Below are 17773 nucleotides of genomic sequence, written 5' to 3' on the forward strand. Positions count from 1 at the left end.
CCTGGCCTAAGCGGCTAAACCAAGCTGTCCCTAACCATGTGCTTGTGGCGTGAAGGTGTCAAGTGAATACTTGAGACTGAGCGGTTAAAGTTCAACAATTTAAGTTTGGTGTTGTGATGAGCGGATAATTTATACGCTTTTTGGCATTGTTTTTAGTATGTTTTTAGTAGAATCTAGTTACTTTTAGGGATGTTTTCATTAGTTTTTATGTTAAATTCACATTTCTGGACTTTACTATGAGTTTGTGTGTTTTTCTGTGATTTCAGGTATTTTCTGGCTGAAATTGAGGGACTTGAGCAAAAATCAGATTCAGAGGTTGAAGAAGGACTGCTGATGCTGTTGGATTCTGACCTCCCTGCACTCAAAGTGGATTTTCTGGAGCTACATAACTCAAAATGACGCGCTTTCAATTGAGTTGTAAAGTAGACATCCAGGGCTTTCCAACAATATATAATAGTCCATACTTTGGCCGAGTTTAGATGACGTAAAAGGGCATTGAACTACAGTTCTACGCTGCTGTCTGGAGTTAAACGCCAGAAACACGTCACAAGCCAGAGTTGAATGCCAGAAATACGTTACAAACTGGCGTTCAACTCCAAGAATGACCTCTACATGTGTAACATTCAAGCTCAGTCCAAGCACACACCAAGTGGGCCCCGGAAGTGGATTTATGCATCAATTACTTACTTCTGTAAACCCTAGTAACTAGTTTAGTATAAATAAGACTTTTTACTATTGTATTAGACATCTTATGATTTTTAGTTCATCTAAGGATCATATTGATCACGTATGGGGGCTGGCCATTCGGCCATGCCTGGACCTTTCACTTATGTAATTTCAACAGTAGAATTTCTACTCTCCATAGATTAAGGTGTGGAGCTCTGCTGTTCCTCAAAGATTAATGCAAAGTACTACTGTTTGGATCTCTTAATCAGAATCTTCGTGGTATAAGCTAGATTGATGGCGGCATTCATGAGAATCTGGAAAGTCTAAACCTTGTCTGTGGTATTCCGAGTAGGATTCTGGGATTGAATGACTGTGACGAGCTTCAAACTCGCGAGTGCTGAGCGTAGTGACAGACGCAAAAGGAGGGTGAATCCTATTCCAGTATGATCGAGAACCTCAGATGATTAGCCATGCTGTGACAGAGCATTTGGACCATTTTCACAAGAGGATAGGATGCAGCCATTGACAAGGGTGATGCCTCCAGACGATTAGCCATGCAGTGACAGCGCATTAGACCATTTTCCAGAGAGGATTAAAAGTAGCCATTGACAACGGTGATGTCCTTACATAAAGTCAGCCATGGAAAGGAGTAAGACTGATTGGATGAAGACAGCGGGAAAGCAGAGATTCAGAGGAACGAAAGCATCTCTATACACTTATCTGAAATTCTCACCAATGAATTACATGAGTGTTTCTATCCTTATTTTCTATCTATTTATTATTTATGTTTGAAAACTCCATAACTGTTTTATATCTGCCTGACTGAGATTTACAAGGTGATCATAGCTTGCTTCATACCAACAATCTCCGTGGGATCGACCCAGTGCACTTGCTGGTTAGTTGTATCGAAGTTGTGAATGAAAAACGATTTATTAAGACGTGCGTACAGAGTTTCTGGCGCCGTTGCCTGAGATCACAATTTCGTGCACCAGTTTGCCATAGAATGAATCATTTATTATTAAAATAGTTGGTAAGACGTTTTAATCTGGAAAGATAACCATCTCTGAAGCCTTAGCTGTTTTCTTATATTATTTTTCACACCAAACTGTTTATTGCTCTCCTTATTTTATTATTTATTGCTTTATGTGAATTGCACTTACCAAACCACCTTTTTTATTCGCCTGACTAAGTCCAACAAGATAAATATTACTTGCTCAGTCCGACAATCCTCGTGGGATCGATCCTCACTCACCTGAGGTATTACTTGGATGACCCAGTGCACTTGCCGATTAATTTGTGTGAGTTCACAATTTTTGCACCAGAGTGGTAAGAAAATAGAAGGGTAAGGCTTGGGGTTTCTCAAAAATAATATATATACAGGGATATTGATGCGACTCGGGGGTTGCGTCGGAATAGAATCTCTCAATGAAATCCTGTTGGTAGTATAGCTCTATCCAACAACAGTTCCCGAGTATCAAATTTAGAAGGAAATTGGTTGTCACAAGTTCAACCCCAATAGAAATAACCGAAGTATTCAAACCTTGGGTCGTCTCACACGGAATGGGCAAACATGTGCTTCAACATTGGTTAGAAATCCGGGGTTGTGAGTCATGAGCAAGAAATTAAACTATGAATCTTAACAAGCAAGTAATCTTAAAATGCAAGAAACTAATTCAAATAACTAAGCAAGATGTGAGCAATTCTAAACTAATGAGATAACATCCAATGTAATTCTACACTAAACTAAACAACTAACTATAACTAAGACAAAGCAATCAAGAATTTTGGGTTTTCAAATAGGAATGATAAAAGTAACTCTTGGCTAGGCATGGAAATTGGGGTCACTATCCTTGTCTAATAACCATATCTTGACAATTATGAGGAACCAAACTCATTAAGTCTACTTCTACACTTGAAGTATGTTAAATAGTTTGGTCAACATCAACCCATAAGGTCTAACCTACTTACTAATTGACTTAGTAGTAGGTTAGTGTCAATGGCTATCAAATTGACCACTAAGGGTTCTCAAATCATCAAATCTATTAGACCCAATGACTCAACTTTACCCAATTCCCTTAGCCTAGGCCAAGAGTAAAGAGAACTACTCCATAATCAAGGTAAATAATTCATCAAACACATGGTAAGCATTAACAAAAGACATATTCAAATTGAAATTAAATTGAAATCAATAAGTACCCACTAACAATTATCAACATACAATCACTCAAACAACACAATTAATCATAGAAATCACCAATGTAACATCAACAAGTCAAGATTCACAACATTCATGAAATGGGTATAAAATGACAGTTGACAAGAATTCATAAAACTAACACAAGATCTAAGCAAAATTATACTAAGGAATTCAAATTAAGCAATTAAAACTAGTAATAGACAAGATCCAATTCAAAATTCAACAAGGGAAGATCAAATTAAAGCTAGATCTAGAGAGGAACAAGGGTTTCTCTCCCAAGAAGAACAAAGAACCAAAAACTAGCTAAAAATTGTGTCTAAGTGTAAAATGATTTATCCCCCCTTTTCCCCTAGCATCTTTCGGTCTTTTTCATGCAGAAACAGCTTGAATTTGGGCCTGATGAGCCTCAGAAATCGCCAGGCACGATTTCCCTTAATGAGGTCACGTGCAGCTTTCTGCACGTGCGCGCCATGCGTGCGTGCGCGCCGATTGCTTTTGTGATCCACGCGTGCCCGCTAGGTGCGCGTGCGCGTCGGTGGGAATTCTCTGGCCCGCGCGGATGCATCCATCTTTGCACGCCACTTCCAGCTATCCTCATCCACCCGTGCGTGTGGAGTGCGCGTGCGCGCCAATGCTGAGTTTCCCAAAATCCAAATCTTCATATTCCTTCCTCTTGTGCATGCTTTCTTTCTCTCTTCTAGGCCATTCTTGCCCTATTAATTTTGAAATCACTCAATAAATACATCACGGCATCGAGTGGTAATAAAAGAGGATCAAAATATAGCAATTCTAAGGCAAAATAAGCATGTTTTTTATCATGGAGAAATATTAGGAAAGGAATACAAAACCATGCATTTCTTGTGAATAAGTGTGAGAAATATTGACAAAAACCCCCAAATTCTACACAATATAAACCACAAAATTGGGGTTTATCAAATCTCCCCACACTTATACCAAGCATGTCCTCATGCTTAAAAAAAAAGGGACCAAAGATCATGGTGAGAAAAGGGTTTATGAAATGCAAACTACCTAAGTGAATGCATGCAACTAATGTAAAATCATCTATCTACTTGGTCAAGGGTAAATCTATCCTCCAAGAACACATGTGAGCATATAGGGTGAAAATGATATGTAGTTCATAAATCCTACCAAATTAAACATCACTATGAAGTGCATATAACTTGCTAAATGAACGCTCGTGAAAGCCAGGAACAAAGAATTGAGCATCGAACCCTTACCAAAAGTGTATCCGCTCTATTCGCTCAAGTGTATAGGGTTCGTCACTCAATCCTCTCCTAATCATGCTTTCCAAGATTTGTCTTTCATCTAACAATCAACAATTACTTAATGCATGCTTACAAGTATCATGAGGTCTTATTCATGGGTTGTAATGGGGCTAGGGTGAAGGTAAGGATGTATATGGTCAAGTGAACTTAAAATTTGAGTCCTTGATTAACCTAGAATCCCACTAGACACATAGAACAACCTATACAACTATAATACATTACCTAGCTACCCTTAAGTTTCACTTTTTGCATACTCATGCATTCTTCTCAATTCACATCCCATATGCATTGTTTTTATTACTTTGTCTTGGGGCATCTTTGCCCCCTTTTATTGCTTTCTCTCTCTTTTTTTTTTGGTCCCCTTTTTCTTAGGGGTCTATGTACAAAAGTTTCAATGCATATGGTTCAATCATTCAATACATGAGTATGTTTTCAAATCATGGAATTTTCAATTTCAACTACAATACACATCTTTACATCTACCCAAATTTCCCAAGTATACCCTCCCAATTAATTGATACACATCTCCACTTACCTAAGCTAATCAAGAATCCAAATTTAGGGACATTCATTATTTTTCGCTTAGAGTTGTTGATGTGCTCTTTTCAAGAACAAAGAGGGTTTATCATAGGCTCAAAATTGGTTAGCAATGGTAGATAAAAGGGTTAAGGCCGTTTGGGAAAAGTGACTATTGAAATGATGGCCTCAATCATGTAAATGCATTCATACACAAAGTAATGGACATATAGAATCAGACAAAGCAAGGATTACAATCATAGAGAGAATAATGCACACAAGAATGGGAAATAATGGTTAGAAGATGTAACCATGCAATAGGCTCAAAACTTACATGCTTGTGTTCTTAGCTCAATCACTATGTTCCAGTAAGTTTACTGCAAAAATTTTTCAAAATTTGGTAGGGTACCCTAAAACATAGTTTCTTGGGGAAGAAGTTATTATTTTGACCAAGCAACTCTATAGAAACTAACCATCATGCAAGGAGTATTTACAAGCAAGACTAACTACACATGCAATGCACTAACTACTAAGCAAAAGATAAATCCATGGGTGTTGAAAAGAAGAGATTGTTACCCATGGAGATCGGTCGAACGACCTCTCCATACTTAGAATTTAGCACGGTCCTCCGTGCTACCAACAATGCGCAAAGGACAGTCGGGACCGGCACCTTCACTATCCCCTCCTTCAGAGCTCGCATCGCTTGGGTTTGAGGTGGATGTGAATATTTCTTGTTCCTCCATGCTAGGGGTAACACAATGCAGAAGCTTCTTAATGTAAGTATATCGGCATTGGTTGTACCGCTCATATCTATTAAGCTTCCGGTGTAGGTCTTCTATCCTTTGGTGTGTGGATCTTTGCCGTGGTGGTGATGATGAAGTGGAAGGAATAGTAGATGAGAGGGCTATGTCAAGGCTTGGGTTGTTCATAGGAAGATGTAAGTATTTTTTTGCTTGGGACCACATCGCCCTTAGCTGGAATTATAGCCTTCGTGTCCATGTCTTCCCAAGGAACACCCGCAGCAGCAACTAAATCGGATACCAATACTGGAAATGGCAAATTGCCCCGGGCGTGGACTTGTCCCATCGCTTGCTTGACAAGAAGCGGAATGTTCACCGGTCTCTCCGTGAGAATACACCAAACAAGTAAGGCAAGATCTGCCATGAAGGACGACTTGTGGGTGCTAGGTAGCACATAGTGAGATAGGATCTGGGCCCAAGCTCTAGCTTCCACAGTGAGAAAGCGAGCATCAATGCACTTAGGCCTCATCCGGAGTCGACCATGGGTCCAAAATGTCTCTGGCTCAGCAATGACTCGGAGGATCGAGTCCCAATCAAATCCAAACTTTTCTCGCTGATGTAAGACCTCTTGGTAGCCATCCATATCACTTGGTACCGGTAGGACATTAAGTACTTGTTGAATAGCCTCTTCTGAAACTGATACTTACTTTCGGCGCACGTAGTTAGTGTAGAATTCTACCACCCAAGAGAGGTTGATCTCCCGTGGTTTTCTCAAAAGAAACTCCCACCCCCGCCGTTCAATACGGGGTAAAATACAAGGAGCAACCTTGTCCGGCGGAGCGAGTAGATGCTCGGCATGATAGTTCCTCTCAACCATGGCGGGGAACACAAGTTCACAAAAGCGGTTGGAAAATCTTGAGGAATCCTTTGCCGGTTTGCTCTACTCATTCTCATTAATAGGAGCGGGTGCCTTTGCTTTCTTTAATGAAGAATGCGCCTTAGAGTTTGACCTTTAGGGTGCCCTTTTTACAGCCAGTTTTCTTGAAGCTTTCTCCTTACCTTTTTTGATGGCCATCCTGAAGAAGGAAGGGAAACAGGAAAACATTAAACCCAAAAAATCAATTTAACAAAATCATGCAAGTGAAAGATGGTGCCTAAAAGAAATATCACAACAAAGTGAATATAAAGGCATGGGTCACAACACTTGGCATGGGACGCAAGAGGAAGTAAAGCATGCAATAAGGCATGAGAAGAATGATCTCAAGCATCCATAACAAAAAGCAAGTCATGTTCAATGAGTATCTAATTGGTAGGTATACACTCTAAGCAAGCAAAGTGCACTCAATGCATTTAGAAGAAAGCAAGTGAATGGGGAGAAGCACCAAATTGAAAGTACATGATAAAAATAAACCAAAATGGCATTCATGCATTTCCTCGAACACTTGGCGTGCAATTATCAAGCAATGAGCAATTATGAGATACTCAACTAATTTGAAGCCCAAAATGAAATATCAATCATCACATAATCATCATTTATTGACAAAGATAAGGAAAAATAATCAAGAAGATCCATTAAAGCAAATTAAACTCAAATTCAACATCCATGGAAAAGCAAGAAAAAAAAAGTAAATAAACAAACAAAAAGCAAGTGGTATAATCATGCAACTAAAAGAGAGATTAAGTAAAGCAACAAAAAGAATCTAACTAATAGAAGAAATAATGCAAAGAAAGTAATAGATGAGATGTAGAAGAAGTAGAACCTTGAGAAGTGTAAAAGAACAAGGTAGAATTTGCTTTTGTGAAGATGAGAAAGAGATAAAAAAGATGTAGTGCTACCGGAAGAGGTGGTTGTCACCGGTGAGTGGGCGGAGATGGTGGTGAAGTATGGAAGAAGAAAAGGAAGAGAAGAGAGGTGATGGAGAAAGAGGAAGAAGAAAGAAGAAAAGAAAAGAGGTGAGAAAGAGGGATAGAACAGGGTGCGCCAGTTTTTAAACTGGTTCGCGCGATCGGCGCACGCGCGCACGGTGCGCTGGCGCTTCAGTGAGTGTTGGGCAAGGGATGCGTACGCGTCAATGGCGCACACGCGTGAGGTCAGTTATGCCCCTGGCATGGAGTTGGCACAAAGTAGGCCCAACTCTCAGGTGAGTTGTACCAGGGGGTCATGCAGCACAGGCGCGCGGGCGCGCACCTTGCGTAGACGCGTGCCTGAGTGGATTGGCAACCGGAGCGGACGCGCGCAGTGCACGGATGTGTCGGTGTGGGCACAAGTGTGGCATAAGTGTGGCAAAACTCTCTGGTTTTTTGTACCAGAGAGGTCAGATTGCACCATCGGCGCGCGCACGGACAGTGCGCTTGCACGTCGATGGCACAAAGTGGGCATGACTCTCGGGTGTTTTGCCCAGGAGTATAAAATCCACCACCGGCGCGCGCGCGCAAGGTGCGCTGGCGCGTCGGTGCCCTTTTTTCCTTTTTCCTCTTTTTTTTTTTTTTTTACATAGCAAAAGCTATTTTAACACATTCTTGGTAGGTGTTTAACCTAGTTGTCAAAGAGAACACTTCACAATTTCATGCATTATTCAAAACATGGCATTTCCTCTACTTCAACAATTCATCCATACAAAAATGGTGAGAACTATATGAACATCCTATCTATTCAACAAGAACAATAAAGCTAGCAATCCTATGCAATCAACAACATCAAGAAATCACAAAATTCACAAAAATCTAGAGCTAAAAGCAAGAATATACACAAGGAAGATCTTACCACGGTGGGGTGCCTCCCACCAAGCACTTTTCTTTAATGTCCTTAAGTTGGACGGTCAGTTGCTCATGCTTCTCCTTCTCTAGGTGTATCCTCCAATAGGAACACCTCTAGCTCTTTTGGGAGCTTGTAGCCATGATACTTCTTCACTCTATGTCCATTCACCTTGAAAGTTGCTTCACTTTTAGGATCAAACAACTCCACCACTCCATAGGGCTTTATCTCCTTTACCTTGAAAGGTCCTTCCCATCTAGAGCGGAGCTTGCCAGGCATGAATCGAAGCCTCGAGTTGTAGAGGAGAACCTCATCACCTTCTTGAAAGTCCTTCTTCCGGATGTGATGGTCATGAAATGCTTTAGTCTTTTCTTTGTAGATCTGGGCATTCTCATATGATTCATTCCTTAAACACTCAAGTTCCTCTAGCTGTAATTTTCTGGCTTCACCTGCTTTGGTCGAATCCATGTTGCACTGCTTTACCGCCCAACAGGCTCTATGCTCAATCTCCACCGGAAGGTGGCATGCCTTACCATAGACGATCCGGAAGGGGCTCATCCCTAACGGAGTCTTGTAGGCCGTTCTATACGCCCATAGTGCATCTCCTAACCGGAGGCTCCAATCCTTCCTTTGTGGATTGACCACTTTCTCCAAGATTCTCTTAATCTCCCGGTTGGACACTTTCGCTTGTCCATTGGTTTGCGGATGATAAGCAGTAGCAATCTTATGCGATACTCCCTAGCGCTTGAGCAATGCCTCTACTTTCTTGTTACAAAAGTGGGATCCTTGGTCGCTCACGATTGCTCGTGGCGACCCATAACGGCATACAATGTTATTCCTAATAAAAGAAATGACAGTATTGGCGTCGTCAAGGTGGGTAGGTATTGCTTCTACCCACTTTGACATGTAGTCAACCGCTAACAGAATATACAGATACCCACTAGAGTTGGGAAACGGTCCCATAAAGTCAATGCCCTATACATCAAATATCTCACAGAACAACATAGGTTGCTGAGGCATCTCATCCCTTTGGGATGTGTTTCCCGACTTCTAACACTGATGGCAAGACACACAGAACCGGTTAGTATCCTTGAATAAGGTTGGCCACCAGAATCTACAATCCAACACCTTTTTAGCGGTCCTTTGTGGGCCAAAGTGGCCACCACATTTGGACGAATGGCAAGCTTCAAGAATGGGTTGGATTTCAGATTCCGGGATACATCTTCAAATTACTTGGTCCACTCCCCTCTTCCACAAGTGAGGGTCATCCCAAATATAGTATTTGGAATCACTCCTCAACTTATCCCTTTGGTGTTTAGAAAAGTTGGGAGGGAAGAGTTTCGCAACCAAGTAGTTCGCCATTGGGGCAAACCAAGGAAAACTATCCGTCATGGCATGCAAACTATCCAATGGAAATGAGTCATTGATCGGAAATGGGTCAAATTTTAAATTCTCAATGCAGTTTAAATGATCTGCAACCAGGTTTTGAGATCCACTCCGGTCCCTAATCTCAATGTTGAATTCTTGCAAAAGCAAGATCCAACGTATGAGTCTAGGCTTTGACTCATTCTTTGTCAATAAGTACTTTAAAGCTGCATGATCCGTGTATACCACTATCTTTGATCCTAGCAAATAAGATCTGAATTTATCTAAAGCATGAACAATAGCTAGGAGTTCCTTTTCGGTAGTGGTATAGTTGGATTGTACTGCATCCAGTGTTTTAGAAGAGTAAGCAATGACATAAGGGAGTTTACCATCGCGCTGTGCAAGCGCGGCACCTACAGCTTGGTTTGACGCATCGCACATTATTTCGAATGGCAACGTCCAGTTGGGGCCTACAGCTTAGTTCTTCAAAAGCTTTCACACATTCACTGTCAAACTCAAAATCCACATCTTTTTGGAGTAGGCGCGACAATGGCAAAGCAATCTTGCTGAAGTCTTTGATAAACGCATATAGAATCCTGCATGGCCTAAAACCGAGCGGACCTCCCTCACAGATAAGGGGTGAGGTAAAGTGGTGATAACATCGACCTTGGCCGGGTCTACAGAAATGCCTTCATGAGATACTACATGTCCTAACACTATACATTGTCTTACCATAAAGTGACACTTTTCAAAATTTAAGACAAGGTTAGTGTCAACACATCTAGCTAAGACCTTGGCCAAGTTCTCTAAGCAACAATCAAATGAAGTTCTATAAACACTAAAGTCATCCATAAAGACTTCCAGACAATTTTCCATTAGATCGGAAAAGACACTCGTCATACACCACTGAAAAGTAGCAGGTGCATTACATAGTCCAAAGGGCATCCTTTTATAGGTAAAGGTGCCAAACGGACAAGTGAATGTGGTCTTTTCCTGATCTTCAGGAGCAATGTGAATCTGGAAGTAACCAGTGAATCCATCAAGAAAACAATAATGGGATTTACCTGCCAAACGGTCCAACATCTGATCGATAAAGAGCAAAGGGTAGTGGTCCTTTCTTGTAGCGGCGTTCAATCTTCTATAATCAATGCACACTTGCCATGCATTTTGTACTCTCTTGGTGACCACTTCACCATCATCCTTTTTTAACTGCAGTGATGCCCGATTTCTTGGGAATAACCTGGACCGGGCTCACCCATTCACTATCAGAAATTGGGTATAGGATACCCACATCAAGTAGCCTAGTGACCTCCTTCTTTACCACATCGAGGATAGTTGGGTTGAGCCTTCTTTGCGGTTGCCTAACCGGTCTAGCTCCCTCTTGGAGAAATATACAATGCATGCACTTGCGAGGATCAATCCCTACAATATCGGCTAGGCTCCATCCAATTGCTTTCTTGTACCTTCTTAGAACATCTAGGAGCTTCCCTTCTTCTTCACTTGAAAGCTCACAAGCAATAATGACTGGAAACCTTTGGTTGTCCTCTAAGAAAGCATATTTCAAATGAGATAGAAGAGGTTTTAATTCACTCTTTACCTCAAGCTGAGGTTCCTTGTCATCAAGCTCGCAGATTTCACTCTCAACATCTTTCTTATGTTCATCCTCTTGGTCATCCGTCTCTTCAACAATGGGATAGCATATCTTGTTATGGTCTTCTTCTTGCACTTTCACTACCACTTCATCAATTACATCACATCGGAGAACGGAATGCTCTTTGGGAGGATGCTTCATGGCTTCTTCCAAATTGAACTTGATAGTCTTGTCTCCAACCTTAAAGGAATATGTGCCGGTGAAGGCATCTAACTTAAATTTAGAGGTCTTGAGGAAGGGTCTACCAAGTAGAACGGAGGATGAGCTTCTATTTTCTGTTGGAGGCATTTCGAGGATGTAAAAGTCAACCAGAAAAACCAAATCCTCGATCGCCACAAGTACATCTTCGGCTATTCCTATCACCGTGATCACACTTTTATCGGCTAAGGCAAACCTCGCCGCCGACTTCTTTAATGGAGATAAATTCAACTGCACAAAGATAGAAAGCGGCATGATGCTTACACAAGCTCCCAAGTCACACATACAATCATGAAAAGTGCGCCCACCAATACAACAAGACACCAAACAAGGTCCAGGGTCACCACATTTCTTTGGAATAGGTTCCATCAAGGAAGAAATTGAACTACCCAAGGATAATGTCTCCAATTCTCCTATCCTATCCTTGTGTGTACACAAGTCTTTCAAAAATTTTGCATACTTTGAAATTTGTTGGATAGCATCAAGAAGTTGTATAGTTACCTCAACCTTCTTGAACACTTGAATCATGTTCAAATCAAATTCCGGTGTTTTCTTTGCCTTCTTCACCATGGAAGGGAATGAAATAGGAATGGACTCATCCACTATAGCTTTACTCTTGGGTTCCTTGAGGCTTACTCCTTCTTCCTCATGCCTTTTGTCTACCTCCTCTTCTTTATGTGGAGCTTCAACAACCACTTCTTCCTCATGAATGTCTTCCATGACCCTTGGAGGTATCTCCTCTAATGTAGTCCCCGACCATAGAGTGATGGCATTGAGACCGCCCTTTGGGTTTGGTTGGGGTTGGGATGGAAGGTTAGAAGAGCTTGAGGGTTGGTTGGTGTTATTGTTGGGGGGTGAGGGTTGGTTTGACATGGCCATCTTTGAGAGCATGTTGGTGAGGTTAGCTAATTGAGCGTCCAAGGCCTCAAATTGAGCCTTGTTGCTCTCGTCCCGTTTCTCCATGGCAGCTCTAAGCTCATCAACTTGATTGTTGGAAGATGGAGGGATTTGATTGGATTATTGTCTATGGTGTGGTGCTTGGTACTTAGTGTAGTTGTTTTAGTTTTGGTTAGAGTGACCTTGGTTGGCTTGATAGTTGGTGTTGTTATGGTGGTATTGAGATGAAGATTGGTTGTTGTTATGATGAGAAGAAGAGTTGTTCCATTTTTGGTTTTGATTGCTCCCTTGTGCATTATCCCTCCACCCTTGATGTTGATTACCACCATGAGGGTAATTGTTTTGGCCTTGAGGAGGATAGGGTGGACGGTTGTTGTAATTCACATTGGCCACTGCAAGAGCATGTTTCTCTTGAATTTGATGGCATTGATCGGTGTAATGTGTGGTGCTAGAGCACAAACCACAAATCCTAAGAGGGCCTTCAAGTTGGGCAACTGGAGGTGGGGCTTGGATGGCTTGGATGGAGTAGTATTCCTTTTGATCCTTTTGTATTTGTGTGAGGATGGTGGTCATATCCCCAAGTGCTTTGGTTAGGCTTGCTTCGGAAGGGGATGGTTCTACTACACCCTTGAGAGGATTACTTCTCACCCTTGTATGTTGTGTAGCCTCGGCAACATCCTTTATCAAATTCCAAGCTTCTCCATCCGTCTTGTTTTTCGAAAGGGAACCACCACTAGAAGCGGTGAGAAATCTTCTATCTTCCACACAAAGACCTCCGATGAAGTAGCTAATGAGCAAGTGAGTGTTCATTCCATCATGTAGACAAGATTCCAATAGCCTCTTGAACCGAGACCAATACTCGTACAAACTCTCTTGGTCTTTTTGCATTATACCCAAAATCTCCTTCCGGATGTAGTCGGTCTTCTCCGGTGGGAAGAATTTATCTAGAAACTCTCTTCTCAAGAAATTCCAATTAGTTGCAATCTCATCCGGTAGTGAATAAAATCATGTCTTCGCTTGCCCTTCAAGAGAGAAAGGGAAGGCAAAAACCATGATAGCCACCTCATCGGCTCCATGCCTTCGAGCCGTAGAACAAGCAACTTGAAAATCCTTTAGATGTCGGATAGGGTCTTGACCCGACAACCCATGATACTTAGGAATTAGATGTATCAAGCTACTCTTCAACTCAAAGTTTGGATCAAGGTTAGGCTACCTTGCTTGCAACGGATGAAGTATGATATCTGGAGCTCCTTGCTCATGCAAAGTGATCCGTCGTGGCTCCGTCATGTGTGGCTCACCTGTAGGATGCAAAGATGTATTATTAGTGCCAACAGAAGAATAGGAAGTAGCGGACTCCAAGTCACTCTCGGCACCGCCTAGTGGTTCGGTATGTTCCTCAAAAGAGGCCGAAGTACTAGCCGTATAATCCAACTGCCGTCTAGCTTGCCGAGTGTGCAACAAAGTTCTTTCAATCTCAGGGTCAAACTCGGCTAAGCTAGAATTCAGCTTAGACCGAGTCATCAAACTTGGGAATCATAGCACACAAACAAAAGAAATTTAAACTAAAGCTAAGTATTAAAAGAAAGTAAACTATCTACAATATTCACATATTCACATAACCAATATCAAGGCATATGTTGCAACCATTCCCCCTGCAACGGCGCCAAAAATTTGATGCGACTCGGGGGTTGCGTCAGAATATAATCTCTCAATGAAATCCCATTGGTAGTATAGCTTTATCCAATAACAGTTCCCGAGTATCAAATTTAGAAGGGAAATTGGTTGTCACAAGTTCAACCCCAATAGAAAAAATCGAAGTATTCAAACCTCGGGTCACAAGGAATGGGCAAACATGTGCTTCAACATTGGTTAGAAATTTGGGGTTGTGAGTCATGAGCAAGAAATTAAACTATGAATCTTAACAAGCAAGTAATCTTAAAATGCAAGAAACTAATTCAAATAACTAAGCAAGATGTGAGCAATTCTAAACTAATGAGATCACATCCAATGTAATTCTACACCAAACTAAACAACTAACTATAACTAAGACAAATCAATCAAGAATTTTGGGTTATCAAATAGGAATGATAAAAGCAACTCTTGGCTAGGCATGGGAATTGGGGTGATGAGCGGATAATTCATACGCTTTTTGGCATTGTTTTTAGTATGTTTTTAGTATATTTTAGTTAGTTTTTATTATGTTTTTATTAGTTTTCAAATAAAAATCACTTTTCTGGGCTTTACTATGAGTTTGTGTGTTTTTCTGTGATTTCAGGTATTTTCTGGCTGAAATTGAGGGACCTGAGCAAAAATCTGATTCAGAGGCTGAAAAAGGACTGCAAATTCTGTTGGATTCTGACCTCTCTACACTTAAAGTGGATTTTCTGGAGCTACAAAAGCTCAATTGGTGCGCTCTCAATTGCGTTGTAAAGTAGATATCCTGGGCTTTCCAGCAATATATAATAGTCCATACTTTGCCCGAGATTTGATGGCCCAAACAGGCGTTCTAAGTCAGCTCAAGAATTCTGGCGTTTAACTCCAGAACTGGCACAAAAGCTGGAGTTAAATTGCTGTTCTTCATGAATTAATGCAATTACTACTGTTTTCCATTCTATTACGCTTGCTTCCATTCTAAGATATTCATTTGCACTTCAACTTGATGAATGTGATGATTCGTGACACTCATTATCATTCTCACCTATGAACGCGTGCCTGACAACCACCTCCGTTCTACCTTAGATTGAATGCATATCTCTTAGCCTCATGATTCAAATCAGAGTCTTCGTGGTATAAGCTAGAATCATTGGCGGTCATTCCTGAGATCCAGAATGTCTAAACCTTGTCTGTGGTATTCTGAGTAAGATCTGGGAAGGGATGACTATGACGAGCTTCAAACTCACGATTGTTGGGCGTAGTGACAGACGCAAAAGGATCAATGGATCCTATTCCGACATGATCAAGAACCGACAGATGATTAGCCGTGCGGTGACAGCGCATTTGGAACATTTTCACTGAGAGGACGGGATGTAGCCATTGACAACGGTGCTGCCCAACATAAAGCTTGCCATGGAAGGAGTCTTGCGTGCATGAAGAAGAAGACAGTAGGAAAGCAGAGGTTCAGAAGACAAAGCATCTCCAAAGCCTCAACCTGTTCTTTGTTACTGCATAACAAGTATTTATTTCATGTTCTTTTACTTTTTACAATTAAATCTGAGAATTATTGATATCCTGACTAAGAGTTACAAGATAATCATAGCTTGCTTCAAGCCGACAATCTCCGTGGGATCGACCCTTACTCACGTAAGGTATTACTTGGACGACCCAGTGCACTTGCTGGTTAGTTGTGCGGAGTTACAAAAGTGTGATTGTAATTTCGTGCACCAAGTTTTTGGCGCCGTTGCCGGGGATTGTTCGAGTTTGGACAATTGACGGTTTATCTTGTTGCTTAGATTAGGAATATTTTATTTTTGTTGGTTTAGAGTCTTTTATTTGAGTTTAGTTTCATATTTTAAGTTTGGTGTCAATTGCATGCTTTTATTTTCTTTTAATTTTCGAAATTGCATGTCCTTAGTTCTTTCTTGATCTTTAAAAATTCTAAGTTTGGTGTCTTCTTTGTGTTTTTCCTTTAATTTTTTGAAAAATTGTGTTTGACTTTCTAAAAATTTTAAGTTTGGTGTTTTTGTGCTTTTATTTACTTAAAAATTTTTCAAAAAAGTGTTCTTGGTGTTCATCTTGACATTCAAAGTTTTCTTGTTTGTTCTCTGTGTTTTGATCTAAAATTTCTAAGTTTAGTGTCATTTGTTGTTTTTCTCTTTCCGCATTAAAATTAAAAAATAAAAAAAATATCCTTTCCTTATTTTACTCATAAATTTCGAAATTTTGCATTAATTTAGTCAAAGATTTTCAAAATCATATCTTTTTTTTAGTCAAGTCAATATTCTAATTTCAAAAATTGATCTTTTCAAATCTTTTTCAAAAATCAAATCTTTTTAATTTCTTCAATCATATCTTTTCAATCATATCTTTTTTTTAATTTGCAATCATATCTTCTCAATCATATCTTTTTCAAAATAATTTTCAATCATATCTTTTTAATTGCTAATTTCAAAATCTTTTTAATTAATTTAGTTTTCAATTTGCTTTTATTTTATTTTCTTTTTGTTTTCGAAATTTTATTTTATTTTCCATTTATTTTACTTATTATTTTCGGTTACTTTTAAATAAAAAAAATAATTCATATCAATTCTCTTTTCTCCATCATGGACATAAGTGGAAGTGAACAGTCCAGAAGGACTCTGGGGTCATATGCTAACCCCATTACAGCTGCATATGGGAGTAGCATCTGTATACCTCCCATCAAAGCAAGCAGCTTTGAGCTAAACCCTCAGCTCATTATCATGGTGCAGCAAAATTGCCAGTATTCTGGTCTTCCACAGGAAGAACCTACTGAGTTACTGGCACAGTTCTTACAAATTGCTGACACAATACGTGATAAAGAAGTGGATCAGGATGTCTACAGATTATTATTGTTTCCATTTGCTATAAAAGATCAAGCTAAGAGGTGGTTAAATAACCAACCCACATCAAGCATAAAAACATGGAGGCAATTAACAGACAAATTTCTGAATCAATTTTACCCTCTAAGAAGGATGACACAGCTAAGGCTGGACATCCAAGGCTTTAAACAAGTGGATCATGAATCCCTTTATAATGCCTGGGAGAGGTATAGAGGGATGCTGAGAAAATGCTCTTCTGAAATGTTTTCAGAGTGGGTACAGTTAGACATCTTTTACTATGGGCTTACAGAAAAAGCTCAGATGTCCCTAGACCACTCAGCTGGTAGATCTATACACATGAGAAAAACAATTGAAGAGGCTCAAGAACTCATAGATACAGTTGCTAGAAATCAACATCTGTACTCAAACAGTGAGTCCTCCATAAAAGAAGAGGCTATGGCAGTAACTACTGATCCCAATCCTAAAGAACAGATTGTGGAACTTAATCAGCAATTACTCCTTATGACAAAACAATTAGCAGAATTCAAAGAGATGCTCCAAGACACTAAAAATGCTAACAAGAATATAGAAGCACAATTGAATTAGACAAGACAGCAGCTATCTAAACAGATAACAGAAGAATGCCAAGTTGTCCAACTAAGGAGCGGGAAGACATTGAATAACTCAGCTCAAAGTAGCAAAAAGTCAAGAAAGAAACAAATGACAGAGGATGACCAAACCACTGCCCAAAATCCCTCTGAGGACATCAAGAGCCCAGAGAGGAATAACTCTGGCGTTCAAACGCCAGAAAAGGGGGAAAAGTTGGCGTTAAACGCTCATTCCTTGTCCAGTTCTGGCGTTCAAACGCCAGAAAAGGGTGGGAAGCTGGCGTTAAACGCCCATCCAGCACCCAATCCTGGCGTTCAAACGCCAATGAGGGATCAGACACCTACAAGTGCTGATAGTAACCCCTCTAAGAAGGCTTCTCTAACCACTCCTGTAGGGA

The sequence above is a fragment of the Arachis ipaensis genome, chromosome B01 (assembly GCF_000816755.2).
Source record: "Arachis ipaensis cultivar K30076 chromosome B01, Araip1.1, whole genome shotgun sequence".
Classification (NCBI taxonomy): Eukaryota; Viridiplantae; Streptophyta; class Magnoliopsida; order Fabales; family Fabaceae; genus Arachis; species Arachis ipaensis.